The 13,607-nt window shown below is 38.7% G+C and overlaps 1 protein-coding gene across 1 annotated transcript in view; it reads left to right on the top strand.

Moving 5' to 3' along the window:
* Window positions 1–2,149: 2,149 nt before the first annotated feature.
* RAB27B (RAB27B, member RAS oncogene family) overlaps window positions 2,150–13,607 on the top strand; it is a 178,853-nt gene continuing 167,395 nt past the window's right edge. The window contains exons 1-2 of the mRNA XM_010854800.1: window positions 2,150–2,216; window positions 2,349–2,423. The gene's annotated coding sequence lies outside the window, so the exon portion shown is untranslated. The remainder of the gene's footprint in view (window positions 2,217–2,348; window positions 2,424–13,607) is intronic.

Below are 13,607 nucleotides of genomic sequence, written 5' to 3'. Positions count from 1 at the left end.
AATTCTGAGCCTCAGTCTTACCAGCAACCTTGTCGTGGGCCGAAATGCTTGCTACTGGCTGCCATTTCTCACCGAATGGTCTGAGTTCCTGAACGAGGTGTGAGGGGCCCTCTCCCCTGCTCTAAAAGTCAGCCACCCCCTGATGGATGCTGGGCCATTCTGCTGACTCCCTGAGGCTTTGATGCAGGGCGTGCAGCAGCCGCTTACCTGTCCTCCTTCTCGTCACCTGTGTTGCTGTGCTGTGCTTAGTCACTCGGTCATGTCCGACTTTTTGCAACCTGTGTTAGTACCTGTATTTATTCTTTTAATAAATCTTACCGGAGTTCACTTTCCAGATTCTGATCCCTATGGAACCAATCTGCCTACTGCCTGCCAAACTCTAACTTTATACCTGGGGGAAGAAATCAGAGTTGAATTCTCCAACCCAATTCCCTGGCTGAACACCGTATTCATAATGTCAAAACAGAAGCCCCTAGCAAGACTAGCACATCCGGACTTATATTATTTACTCCATTATGGCAAATATTATATGCACACATAATTGTTTGATTGCACACATAGATTAATATATCTTCTCTACATTTAAATTATAAGCTTCTTAAAGGCAAATATAAACTCAACACAACCCCTTAAATAAAACAGATGCTCAGAGAGATCTACCAATTGAATTTAATCAATTAAGAGATTAACTTTTGTACTTGTTTATTTGAGTGTAATTTCTTGGTGTCTAGTCCATTCTTTCACAAATATTTATTTATGGAGGATTGGGCTTCCCTGGTAGCTTGGTCGGTAAAGAGTCTTGTGCAGGAGACCCAGGTTCGATCCCTGTGTAAGGAAGATCCCCTGGAGAAGGAAATGGCAAACCACTCCAGTCGCCTTGCTTGGACAATCCCATGGACAGAGGAGCTTGGTGGGCTGCAGTCCATGGGGTCGTGAAGAGTAGGGCACCACTGAGCAACTTACACACTATGTGCTAAGTAAGCTTCCAGGCTCTCAAAGAATTACGTTATCAAAGTAAATAGAACAGATTCCCTCATAGAGCTTGTGTTGCAGTGGCCGGGGTGGGGGTGGGGGGTTAGACAACAGCTAAATTAAAAAAAAAAAAATGAATGTCATATGGGAAAAGGTGCTACAGAGGGGGAAAAAGTGGGGCAAATGAATAGAGAAAGGTGAAGGGTGGCGTTTATTGGGAGTTTTGTACATTTTGCGTCTCTTAGAAAATAGGCTTCTAGAGGTCTCTATTTTGTTTGCTTTGCATTTATTTTGAGACTTTTAAACAGAACACACCAAACATGGAGTTTTTAAGTGAAAGTGCAAGTCGCTCAGTCACGTCCAACTCTTTGTGACTCCATGGACTATACAGTCCATGGAATTCTCCAGGCCAGAATACTGGAGTAGGTAGCCTTTCTCTTCTCCAGGGGATCTTCCCAACCCAGGGATCGAACCCAGGTCTCCCTCATGGCAGGCAGATTCCTTACCAGATGCCCCACAAGGGAAGCCCAAGAATACTGGGTAGCCTATCCCGTTTCCAGTGCGTCTTTCCGACCCAGGAATGAACCGGGGTCTCCTGCACTGCAGGCGGATTCTTTACCAACTGAGCTATCAGCGAAGCCCATGGAGTTTTTAGGCCTGTAACAAATACTTTTTGCAAATGGTAAGAAAAGAAAAGATTTATCAAGCTTTTAAAAACCCCCTGCTCCCCTTTATATTTTAAATGTTGGCAGGGCTGGGGCAGAGGTCGGTGTGGGGAGTAAAAGACACGGGTTGCCGTCAAAATAGAATACGTGGGAATTTATTTTCTTTCTAAAAGCCCTCTGACTCTAACATTTTCAACAACACATTGTATTTAACGGACAAGATCGTCTGTACTATTTTTATTTTTTTTCCCCTGGTTTCAGCAGCAGTATCTGGAAACATGAACGACCCTGTGTACTGGTCAATTTTCCCAAACCCAAACCCCCATGCCCTAATGCTTAACGAGCTGACGTCCCTGAAAAACCCCTGGTGACTCCCGCTGGAAGAATCTCAAGGAGCAGGGAGGCTCTTCTGAGTTACCTCGGGTGCTAACCTGGGGCAGGCGCTAGGACCGCCCAGACGCCCACAGGCAGCGCACTTCACCGCCCGTCAGAGGGGCTGAGCCGCCTCTGCTGTTACACAAGCGAGCAGGCAGCGGCAGTCACAGCTCAGCGTCCCTCCCCCTTCTGGTGGATCGGAAGGTATTTACTTGCTATTTATCATTCAGATTTTGGACGCCGTCAATGTGCCTTTAGTGTTCACTGAATCTGATGCTCTGAAACGCTGTCCAGCACCTGTTGGCTCACTCTATTATTTTATGTCAATTTCCACAGCTGATGCAAGCAACAGTGCCATAGAGAAATGGGCTAGATATTTCCAGAGGCTGAGATCTGGAGGCATTTGGAGGTGTAAGTACATCGGTCACAGATTTCTAATGTGCTGGCTGTGTTAACTGTGTCTTCTGACCTTCTTTCCTCACTGAAGGAGCCCCACTGTAAGATGCCATCTGCATATTTCATTCATGAAGGAAGCACCAAGACGGGGACAGAAAGCCCTAATGATGGGCCTGAAACTCCACTTTGGAGTGGCTGTGGTTCCCTCTTCTAGCCTGTGGGTTTGCAAGAGAAGCTGGGTTTGCAACAGAGTTTTCATGGGAAAGAGCTTCTGCTCAGGGCTGCAGGCTGCTAGCTTACTGTCTGCTCTCTGTTTTCAAAGCTCAAAGATGGTCCTTTCTAATCATTGCAGTGGTGCAGTGTAGGAGTCTTTGTTATGCTTGGTTTATTTCCAATTTCAAATACTCTTATCTTAAATGTGGATTACCAGAAAGCTGTGAAACCATTCTGTACCTCTCAGGGAAAAGCCATTGAAGAAAATTCGAGTTTGCTTTCTCTTGACCATACTATACTCAATACTCCAATTAGTAGGTTACACACAGAGACATCAAAAAAAAAAAAAAGTCTAGGATTCCCTTTCTTGTTCAACAATAAATCTGGTTATGTGTGATAAGGGAGTAGTTTGCTGTTAGAAAACCTGAAATGAAGATGACTGTACAGAGGAAAGTGGACATTCTCTCTAAGTATTTTACGAATCAATTGCAGTTGCTCTTTTAGGGCTTTGGTACCAATTTTATGCATTAAAAACTCCTTGAAAACTTTAACACCTTGTCAAATTGTTGAGTTAGATGATTATTTTATAAATTAGATCAAATTTAAGAATCTTATACCAAAATGTAATAAGTAGACATATTTATAAATCCATAAAATGTTGAGTTTTATTAATGGTCAATTCATAGAAAATTTTAAGGTAAACAGTGTCATTTAATTTATTTCAGGAAAGAAAATATCAAACTAAGACAAAGCAATTCATCAATAGTGAAAAAGTGACTTCAATGAAAATGGTTTTTAAAAATAAGTTTTAAAAATACTTTTAGTGGTTCAAAAATTAAGTACATTGTATTTTCAATATTGGAATGCCTTAAGTGAGATATCAAATTATTTACATATCGAACATTTGAAAACAGTCGTAAAACTCTATTTTGTAGAAGGAAGAGGGACAGAGGATACGAGGGAGGGAAAAATTAAGTCTTATTTTATTGTTCTATACTTTGTATATTTTTAACATTCTGACTAAATATTTACTCTATAAATATGCTACCTATATTTTTCAAAATGTAACAAAAATTACAAATGTGTGTATTAGATAACTTGCAACATCATTAAATGCAAATGAATATAAGTATATAAAAATAGCATGCTAATATTGCTATGTTGTATTTCTTAAGCAGGGAAAATCTTTTTGAAGATAATGTCTAGCTTCTAGTGGAAATTAGGGAAATCAGATTGGGGTTAGTAATAGCCTTTCAATATTTTGTGATGCAAAAGTCATTTTGAAAGTTTATTTTTAGTTGGTATATCAAAATTCTGGATAGCTCTGTGAACATTCCGTAATAAAATATCTCCCTCTCTCTTTTAAAAACATTTTCTATATTCCAAGTTCAGAATGATGACTCGATTCTTCCAATTAATACTTAGTTTGAAAGTTCTTCTTGCCCAACATAGGTTTTGCATCCTCGATCTTCAGTTTTATGTCATACTCATGCATGTCTTATCATAAATGATTTTTAAATAACTTCGTGATATGTTCAGTCTAAAGACTCATTGAATTTAGTGATGATGGGGGAAACAATCTTGAGAATATAGATCTTATTGGGAATTTGATATTTTTCTTAGAATCTGAATCTTCTTCCTGAATTTAAGTTCTAAAACTAAGTCCACTGGCTCAAATAAATGAAAAGACAGCACTTAACTGAAATTTTGAATTGCTGGCAAGCCAGTGGATCTTAAGCTGAAGAATAAAATGCCAAAGAGGAAACTAATTTGTTAAAGTGTGAAAGTAGTGACTATCTGTTGATGTTATCGCTGAGGATAACCGCTTAGGCCTTGAGAAGTCTCCCTGCCTAGGAGATCCAGGTGAATGTCAATGTTGTCTATGTTTACTAAGTAAGGTAGAGATTTCTAAAAGATTCATTTTGAATACACATTTTTATTTAAAGAGCTTCAGCAGATAGCAAATCCAGTCATACCAATTTTGCCCACAGAAATATGAATTTTTTCCTAAAGAATGTAGTATATTTGGTATGGAAATGGTGCTTAGTAAGACATTTAAGAAAAAAATAAAAAATAGCTTTTACATGATTAAACCACCTACAAGAAACTAGTATAAAGAGAGAGAAGACACATCTGCTCAGTTTACTTTTATTTTGGTTTTCTGAGCACCTGTATTTTGAGTAAGGAAAGATGTCTCCTAGTAGAAGCTGCAGAAAACGCATCTGGGGGCTGACTTCCAGTGGGAAGCCGTGGGAAGCACTTTGTTGCTGATCAGTCGCTCATTTGTGTCTGACTCTCTGCAACCCCATGGACTGCAGCACGCCAGGCCTCCCTGTCCTTCACCATCTCCCGGAGCTTGCTCAAACTCATGTCCATTGAGTCGGTGATGCCATCCAAGCATCTCATCCTCTGTTGCCCCTTCTCCTCCTGCCTTCTATCTTTCCCAGCATCAGGGTCTTTTCTAATGAGCCTGCTCTTCGTATCAGGTGACCAAAGTATTGGAGCTCCAGCCTCAGCATCAGTCCTTCCCATGAATATTCAAGATTGATTTCCTTCAAGATTGACTGGTTTGATCTCCTTGTGTTTACTGAAACCAATGTAAAGAAATGACAAGTCATCCTTCTCAATTTGTCCTGAAAAGTGATTACAGTGCTAACTTGAGTTTTTCAGAATCTGTTGGCCAATATGCAAGCGACAATAAATAGGAATTATATGTAATTTGAAAATTTATTTGATATCTAAATATGATTTTCCCTTATTAAAGACCTAAAGGAAAGGCTACAAGAGGGTATCGATGGCAGGCCATGTCCACAGCAGTTACAGCTGTGCAAACAAGAGGGATAAATTACGTATTTTGCTGGAATTTGGCAATAGAAGGAAGCGATTATCCATATAATCACTTTTTCAGAAGAAGCTTTTCTTGAAAGCAAAGATCTCGCTGTTTATAGAAATTGATTTTACGAATAAAGAAATGTTTGTAGGTGCAGAAAGCTTTTAAATAGATGAGACACAGCCTTTGGGTATAAAAGGGTCACTAATAATATGAAATATATGCCATGCAGTGTTGATAAACTGATTTATCCAAACATTAACCGTCCCCACTGGTTCTTACAACTGGAACTGATGTAAATGTGTTGTGTCTTTCAGTCGCTAAGTTGTGTCCAACTCTTTATGACCACGTGCAATGCAGCACATCAGGCTTCCTGGTCCTCCATTATCTCCCGGAGTTCGCTCAAACTCCTGTCCATTGACTCAGTGATGCCATCCAACCATCTTATCCTCCGTTGCCCGCTTCTCCTCCTGCCCTCAGTCTTTCCCAGAATCAGGGTCTTTTCCAGTGACTGGGCTCTTTGCATCAAGTGGTAAAAGTATTGAAGCTGCAGCTTCAGCATCTGTCCTTCCCATGAATATTCAGGATTGATTTCCCTTAGAATTGACTGGTTTGATCTCCTTGCAGTCCAAGGGACTCTCGAGAGTTTTATCCAACATCACAGTTCAAAAGCATCAATTCTTCGGTGCTCTTTATGGTTCAACTCTCACATCCATATTTGACTACTGAAAAAACCATACCTTTGACTATACAGACTTTTGTTGGCAAAGTGATGTCTCTGCTTTTTAATATACTGTCTAAGTTTGTGATAGCTTTTCTCCCAAGGAGCTAGAGTCTTTTAATTTCATGGCTGCAGTCACTGTCCACAGTGATTTTAGAGTCAAGAAAATAAAATCTGCCCCTATTTTGTGAGACACCACTAATAGACGCTCATTCCCTACCCCTAGGTCTTTTATTTGAGGGAAGGAGTTAAAAACTCTAAGGAAACTTGACAGATATTAATCATGATTTCTTAAGTGTTTAAGTTGCAAATGAGCTTTGCTTTTCCTCCACATATAAGATAATAGCTCTAGTTTGCGCTTTAGAATCAGTATAAAATTTTATTGGCAAAGGATTTAATATTTTTGGATCCTCTTTTTAAATAGTTATTTATAGGTTTTTCAGTGTAAGCCAGGGACAGACTTTAGACCAGTAAACAAGATATGTCCACCATTCATGGTCTCCATCATTCCATCATTTTGTGAAGGGAAATAGGCAACAAGCCCTTATTATGAGGGAAACACATGATTATTAAAGTTCTTTTAAAATTATTATTATAGCTTCTTTCAGATAAACCAGAATAGATCTGATGGTTACTAACTTGAAAATGGGAAGAGAGTGCTATGATAAGGAATGACTTGGTGGCTTTTTAGATGTGGTTGTCTAGAAGGTTTGCTGAAAAGGTGATGTATCATCAGGGACCCCAGTAAAAGCGGCAGCCAAGTAGAGAGGAGCACGTGCTATCATAGGAAAAGCGTAGACTGTCGCAAACGTGCCACAAGTTAAATCCTTTCTACGTCATTCTTAAACCTTGACATCTGGAGAATTCCACCCCCTTGATAAAAACTTTACAGAATTTTGAGAACAATGACCTTTTCATCACAGAGTTTTGAGAAGAAAGAGGTAACATGTTGGATGTCCAGAGCAAATTTAAATTTCCATAATAACTTATGAAGTACTGTCACAGCTTTATGAATCCACTCCTTGGCGTATCTAGTCAAATTAACAAGTGTTGGACTATTTTATCACTCCTGTGCCCCTTCCTTTAAATTGGTGATTCTGTATCACATGGAGAAAAGATAACATGCCCACAAACAGCAGAAAAAAGGGCATCGCTCCTGAAATTCCCGAAGACCAAGTCTCCTTGAGGAGCTTTGTTAGAAGCATTCATGGTAGATTTTTGGTGATCTCCTCAGAAACCACCAACACGGTGCTTGGTGGGGATTAATCAAGGTGCTGTTCCTCCCAGGGAATGCCAGACTGAGATGACCACACCCAAGAAACTTAGACACACGTGCCCTCGCTGGCCTGTGCTCGCTGGGCTTGGCACGTCAACCACAGGTTCTTGCGGAGTTCAGTGAAATGAGCGCGGTGCCTCACAGTGCCCGGCGCAGGGTACACGCGCGAGGCGAGGAGGGGAGTTCTGTGATGAAAACGATAGTTCGCTGGTACTTGGAGTGACCCACACCTAACAGTTTTGGAGTTTTGTCATCTCATCAGTGTGCAGCCCTAAAATATATACATGTGCACGAACGGCTGCAGGTATACGTCTGTGTGTATATATATGTGTTTACATTGTGTGTGTGTGTGTGTATATATATATATATATAGACACATTCCAGTGAGCTACATCTGCATGATAACCAAATAAATAAATCATTGGTTTGTAATAAGTCCACAATCCTGATTCTGAGGCCAAAATTCTATTGTGTTTGCTCTGATAGCTATGGGTAAATTCTTATTCTCAAGATTGCAGTTGACTCATAACTGGTCTATATTGCAATATCCTATATTTTTAATACATAAATATTTCAATCACCATAAAATAAATACAGACCAAATCCATTATTGATGTAATCCCAAAATGATTCATCTGCATCATAAATATTATAGGTTTTATCCTTTTATATGTTGTTTTAATTATTATTTTGCTTTTCACTTCTTTTATAAATTTATATTTTTTTAATCTTAGACTGTAGAACTTTGTATGACCCATTACAGACCATTTTAATGCTATGCTTTAGAAAAGTTTAAATTATTCTCAATTTTCTATTTGTCAAAATTTCTAGCTAGATCAAAATTCCATTTCAGGTCCATAGCAGCTTTGTTCTCAATCTGAAAAGTGCAGAGAGACTTTCTGTCTCAGTGTAGCATATACTATTTGATGAAGAATGACGTTATTTCGTGTCATGACAAGGAAAAAACTCTAGGAAAGGTACAAATCTTGTATCATTCTATGCGTATGTTAAAAGTTATATATCTAAAGAACAAATAGCTCAATTAAAGAGCAATTGCTCCTGCCTAAGTGATCATCTAAATGGTGTCTTTTCGTTTTGAATGGATCCCTCTCATTGTGCAATTAAAAGATGGTATATTCCAAGTCTGTTCAAGTTCTTTTCAGAAAGTTAAAGGTTCCTTCTTTCAATAATATTCTGTCTCAATATATTAAACTTTTATGTAATCAAACTTCTCAGTTTTAGAATATTTAAAGTGACGTTTATAAAGGCCTTTAGAAATCTTGGTCTACCACCTCCAGTTTAGCGATGACCATCCCGAAGTTCTAAGTGGTCAGATCACAAGAAACAATGCTTTATATTTTTCAACTGGACTTACTATATCAGCATATAGTTTGTAAAAGTATAATTTTAAAATGTAAAATTACAACTTTTAGGCAAATATAAAATGGATTATGTATAACAATTTGCATTCTTAAATTTATATATTTATTAAAATTTATATACATATCCATTTATAAACTAATATACATATCCATTGCTTAAATGTGTATGTATATACATTTTATTTAATTCATTAATTAATGAAGGATATCAGTATCATATTTGAAAAGCATTTAAAAAACAGAGGCTATATTCACAATTTTAAAAAGAAGTATTAGGGTAAGATTGTGGAGTTTAAAAAAAAACCTTTGGGATTATCTGTTTCACCAGACAAAAATTATTTGCATTTCTATGAGACATCAACCTAAAAGTTAGCAGTAACTTGACTAAATCTTTTTTAGGACTTTTAACCAGTATTAAACATTGGGATGAACTAAGTCCCTTTTCTTAGACAGGGTCGGTATATTACTGAAGGTACTTTCTGGTCATCATTTTGCCTTAGTTCTATAATTCAGGTCAGATATTGACCAACTAAGCCTGTTTGCCAAGTCCAGCGCATCAGCTTTTTGTAAATGAGATCTTATTGGAGCACAGCTTTGCCTTGATTATTTCCAAAGGTGTGTCGAGAGTGTTAATTTACTGTAGCTGCCTTCTAGTCTTTGCTTTAAGTTCTTACAGTATTGAGCAACCATGAATGCCACAAAATTCACTTCCATCTGGAAATTTTCATAAGGAATCTTAAGTTGAACTTTTTAGAATTTTGTTTTAGTTCCTCTTCTACTGTGAGGCTAGGAAACCAACCCCAGAAGACTCTTTCCACTAGATTTCACCTGCAATACCTTTGCTTTTAGGTGAAATCTTCTCTTTTAGAGTTCCCTCAAATTTGCTGAGGTCCCTAGTGTGCTGAAAGTAACCTTTTTACTATCTGGGAGCTTGGGAAAGTTGTCTAAGCCATGTGGGTTTAGAAGCCTATCCCTGAGGGTCTGTTCTTTCAAGAGTACTTGGTGCTGTCCTTATATGAGGCTCTGGGACTGACCGCCTTTGTTGAAGTCACCAAATCAAGCCCATAGCTTACAGCAGAGCCTCAGGCAGGCAGCAAGAAGCAGAGAGCTGTTTGATGATGAGACTAATGGGCTGTGGTCAATTTATGACAACAACCAGTGACGTCAGAAGCAGAGGGGAACAGAGTTCTTTAATAGGCTTTCATGATGGTTTGACCAATGCTTTCTCTGAGGATAAGAACATATTATGGAAGGCACCAAAGAATCTCCAGAGCCTTTCCTCCAAAGCATCTAGTTTCCGAAATACTTTTATTAATATTTTATCTATGCAAATTAGGCTAAAGAAGTCTGAATCTCTATTTGATTTTGCAGTTCTTCCCATGCAGCTCTTATATAATAAGGTTGTACTTATTATTAACTATGAAACTGACAAACAAACCAAATTATTTCTAGCATTTTTTTCACTTTTATAAAGAAATAAATCTTTGTGATTATCAGGTGTTGTCTGAGAAATCTCAAAAATAATTTTACAAGTGAATTTTAGGGGCTTTCAAGGGTGACCTCCAAAGCTGCTAAAGTCTAATTTTATGATCATGCCTCTCTGGAAAATATAAAATGAACAAATGTCAGCAATTTCACATAACTTATTATTTAATAAGGAAACCAGATGTTACAATGACTTTGGAGAAGATGTGAGATATTATATATATATATATATATATATGGAAATTAAGAAAGATATGTGAAAGTAAAATTACTACATCAGATTTATACATATATATGTGAAAGTCTCTCAGTTGTGTCCGACTGTTTGTGACCCCATGGACTGTAGCCCACCAGGCTCCTCTGTCCATGGGATTAGCCAGGCAAGAATACTGGAGTGGGTTGCCATTTACTCCTCCAGGGGAGCTTCCCAACCCAGGGATCTCTTGCATTGGCAGGTGGATTCTTTACTGCTATGCCACCTGGGAAGTCCCAAATATGGCTATTAAAATTTAAGCTCAAATTAATTAAAATTGGACATATTAAAACTCTGAGGTCCTCAGTCACACTGTCCACTTTTCACATGCTTGGTGGTTGTATGGGCTTACTGGCTAGTACTGAGTGGCTCTCGTACTGGGCAGCATTTCTATCTTCTTGGAAATTTCTTTGAGATAGCACTGTGCCTGCCTAGACAATCCTTAGGCAGGCATTGACCCTTTATGATGCTAAACAGTTAAGTTCCCCACCATTTGCCTTATTTTCAAATTTCAGAAAAATCTTCTGACAGTTTTTTAAATTGTGACAGAATTTATAACCATCTAAAAATAAAACTCAATAGTAAAGGACTGCTATCCAAATAGGCTTTATATATAGCATGATCAGGGCTTCCCAGGTGGCTCTAAAGTAAAGAATTTGCTTGCCAATGCAGGAGGCGCAAAAGAAGCAGGTTGGATCCCTGTGTCAGGAAGATTCCCTGGAGGAAGAAATGGCAACTCACTCCAGTATTCTTGCCTGGGAAATTCCATGGACAGAGGAGCCTGGTGGGCTACAGTCCATGGGGCAGCAAAGAGCTGGACAAGACTGAGAGACTATCATACCAAAACAGGATAATTATATGATACTTCATATATTTTGGTAGCAATGCACTTTAGAGAAATGCAAACAATTATACCTACCAAAATATGTATCATCAAATGACTAAATTTGGTTCAGTTAGGAAACCATAAGAGCTGGGATGTTGTGAATGTTTCTGATAAACAAGAGGAGGGTCAAAACAGAAACAGGACAGCCATGGTATCTAAGGAAAATTTTGCCTTTTGCTTCACATAGCATTTTATTTTTCTGTGCTTAATTATGATAAATGGAATTGCACATATTTCCATGAAAGTAACTTCTATGTTAAATAGAACCTAGGTTTTACACGAATGCTCAGTAGTGCAGAAGGAAAATAAACATTATCAAACTAGGATACTATTTTAAAATTGTGAGAATTACTTATGTAACAGAGAACTGCTTTATCTTGGATTTCTCGTTAACAAAATGAAAGCATTAGTTCCCTGAATTTCCTTATTGTAAATCTGTAAATGTAAATTTAATTTATCAAACAAATAGCACCTAGTGCCTATTGTACAAACAAGATGAAAACAGTATCTGCCCATATAGAGAGTGCAGACTGGTAAGGGAGGCAGAAAATAAACACACTAATAATTAATTGCAAACACTGTAAGTTTTGTGAAGAAGTATCATGAGAGCATATGAGGGGACACTCTTTCCTAGTCTGTTGGGATTGGAGCTGGGTATGTATCTGAAGGGATGCAGTCAAGAATGTCATCTTTAAGAAAGTGATGTGTAAATCAGGATGCAGAGGATAAGGAGGGATTTTCTAGGTAAAGGAGAGTCATGGAGGATTGAAAATTTCTTAAAGGAAACATTGTATAGAAGGTCACTGACCAAGGAGGTAACATGAACATTTGAGATTTCAAATGGATGAAGATGTGATGACTTGAACTGTTTTTCCAGTGTTATTTTTCCCTTTTTGGCCTAAAGAAAGAGTACAGATTGGTACAGATTACTTTTTTATATCAAATTGCAACAAGGAAATACCTAAGTAGATAAAATCCTTGTGACCTACTTCTCATTTTTCCTCTGTGGAAGAAAGCTGCCTTTAGAGTAGTCACCTTGACCTTCCACTAAGGCCCAAAATGGAAGAGGTGAGTTTCTAATCATGTCTTAATGTACTGGTTCACTGATGACTCTCTGGGCCGTTTATGCAAACAGACTTTCTTATAAATAAAAGTGAAACCTTGGATAGGCTTATTGACTTTGGGTATAACTGCAGGTCTTGAGGTAATCAGAGAAAAAGAGTTACTCTCATTGCCTGGGACAATAACCAAATGGCAACCCACTTCAGGATTCTTGCTGGGGAAATCTCATGGACAGAGAAGCCTGGTGGGCTACAGTCCATGGGGTTGCATAGAGTCGGTCATGACTGAGCAAACACACACAATGTCTGAATAATTCAACCTTTATTTATAGTATCAATTACAGATCATCCACATTCAGATACATCAGTTCATTTGATTACAGAATTTTAGATTAGATAATGAATCAGATCAGATCAGTCGCTCAGTTGTGTCCGACTCTTAGCGACCCCATGAATCGCAGCATGCCAGGCCTCCCTGTCCATCACCAACTCCTGGAGTTCACCCAGACTCACGTCCATCGAGGCAGTGATGCCATCCAGCCATCTCATCCTCTGTCGTCCCCTTCTCCTCTTGCCCCCAATCCCTCCCAGCATCAGAGTCTTCTCCAATGAATCAACTCTTCACATGAGGTGGCCAAAGTACTGGAGTTTCAGCTTTAGCATCATTCCTTCCAAAGAAATCCCAGGGCTGATCTCCTTCAGAATGGACTGGTTGGATCTCCTTGCAGTCCAAGAGACTCTCAAGAGTCTTCTCCAACACCACAGTTCAAAAGCATCAATTCTTCGGTGCTCAGCCTTCTTCACAGTCCAACTCTCACATCCATACATGACCACAGGAAAAACCATAGCCTTGACTAGATGAACCTTTGTGGGCAAGTAATGTCTCTGCTTTTGAATATGCTATCTAGGTTGGTCATAACTTTCCTTCCAAGAAGTAAGCGTCTTTTAATTTCATGGCTGCAGTCACCATCTGCAGTGATTTTGGAGCCCCCCAAAATAAAGTCTGACATTGTTTCCAGTGTTTCCCCATCTATTTCCCATGAAGTGGTGGGACCGGATGCCATGATCTTCGTTTTCTGAATGTTGAGCTTT

This window comes from Bison bison, unplaced genomic scaffold (assembly GCF_000754665.1).
Source record: "Bison bison bison isolate TAMUID 2011002044 unplaced genomic scaffold, Bison_UMD1.0 scf7180017864349, whole genome shotgun sequence".
Lineage (NCBI taxonomy): Eukaryota > Metazoa > Chordata > Mammalia > Artiodactyla > Bovidae > Bison > Bison bison.
This window is presented reverse-complemented; position numbering and strand designations above follow the sequence as displayed.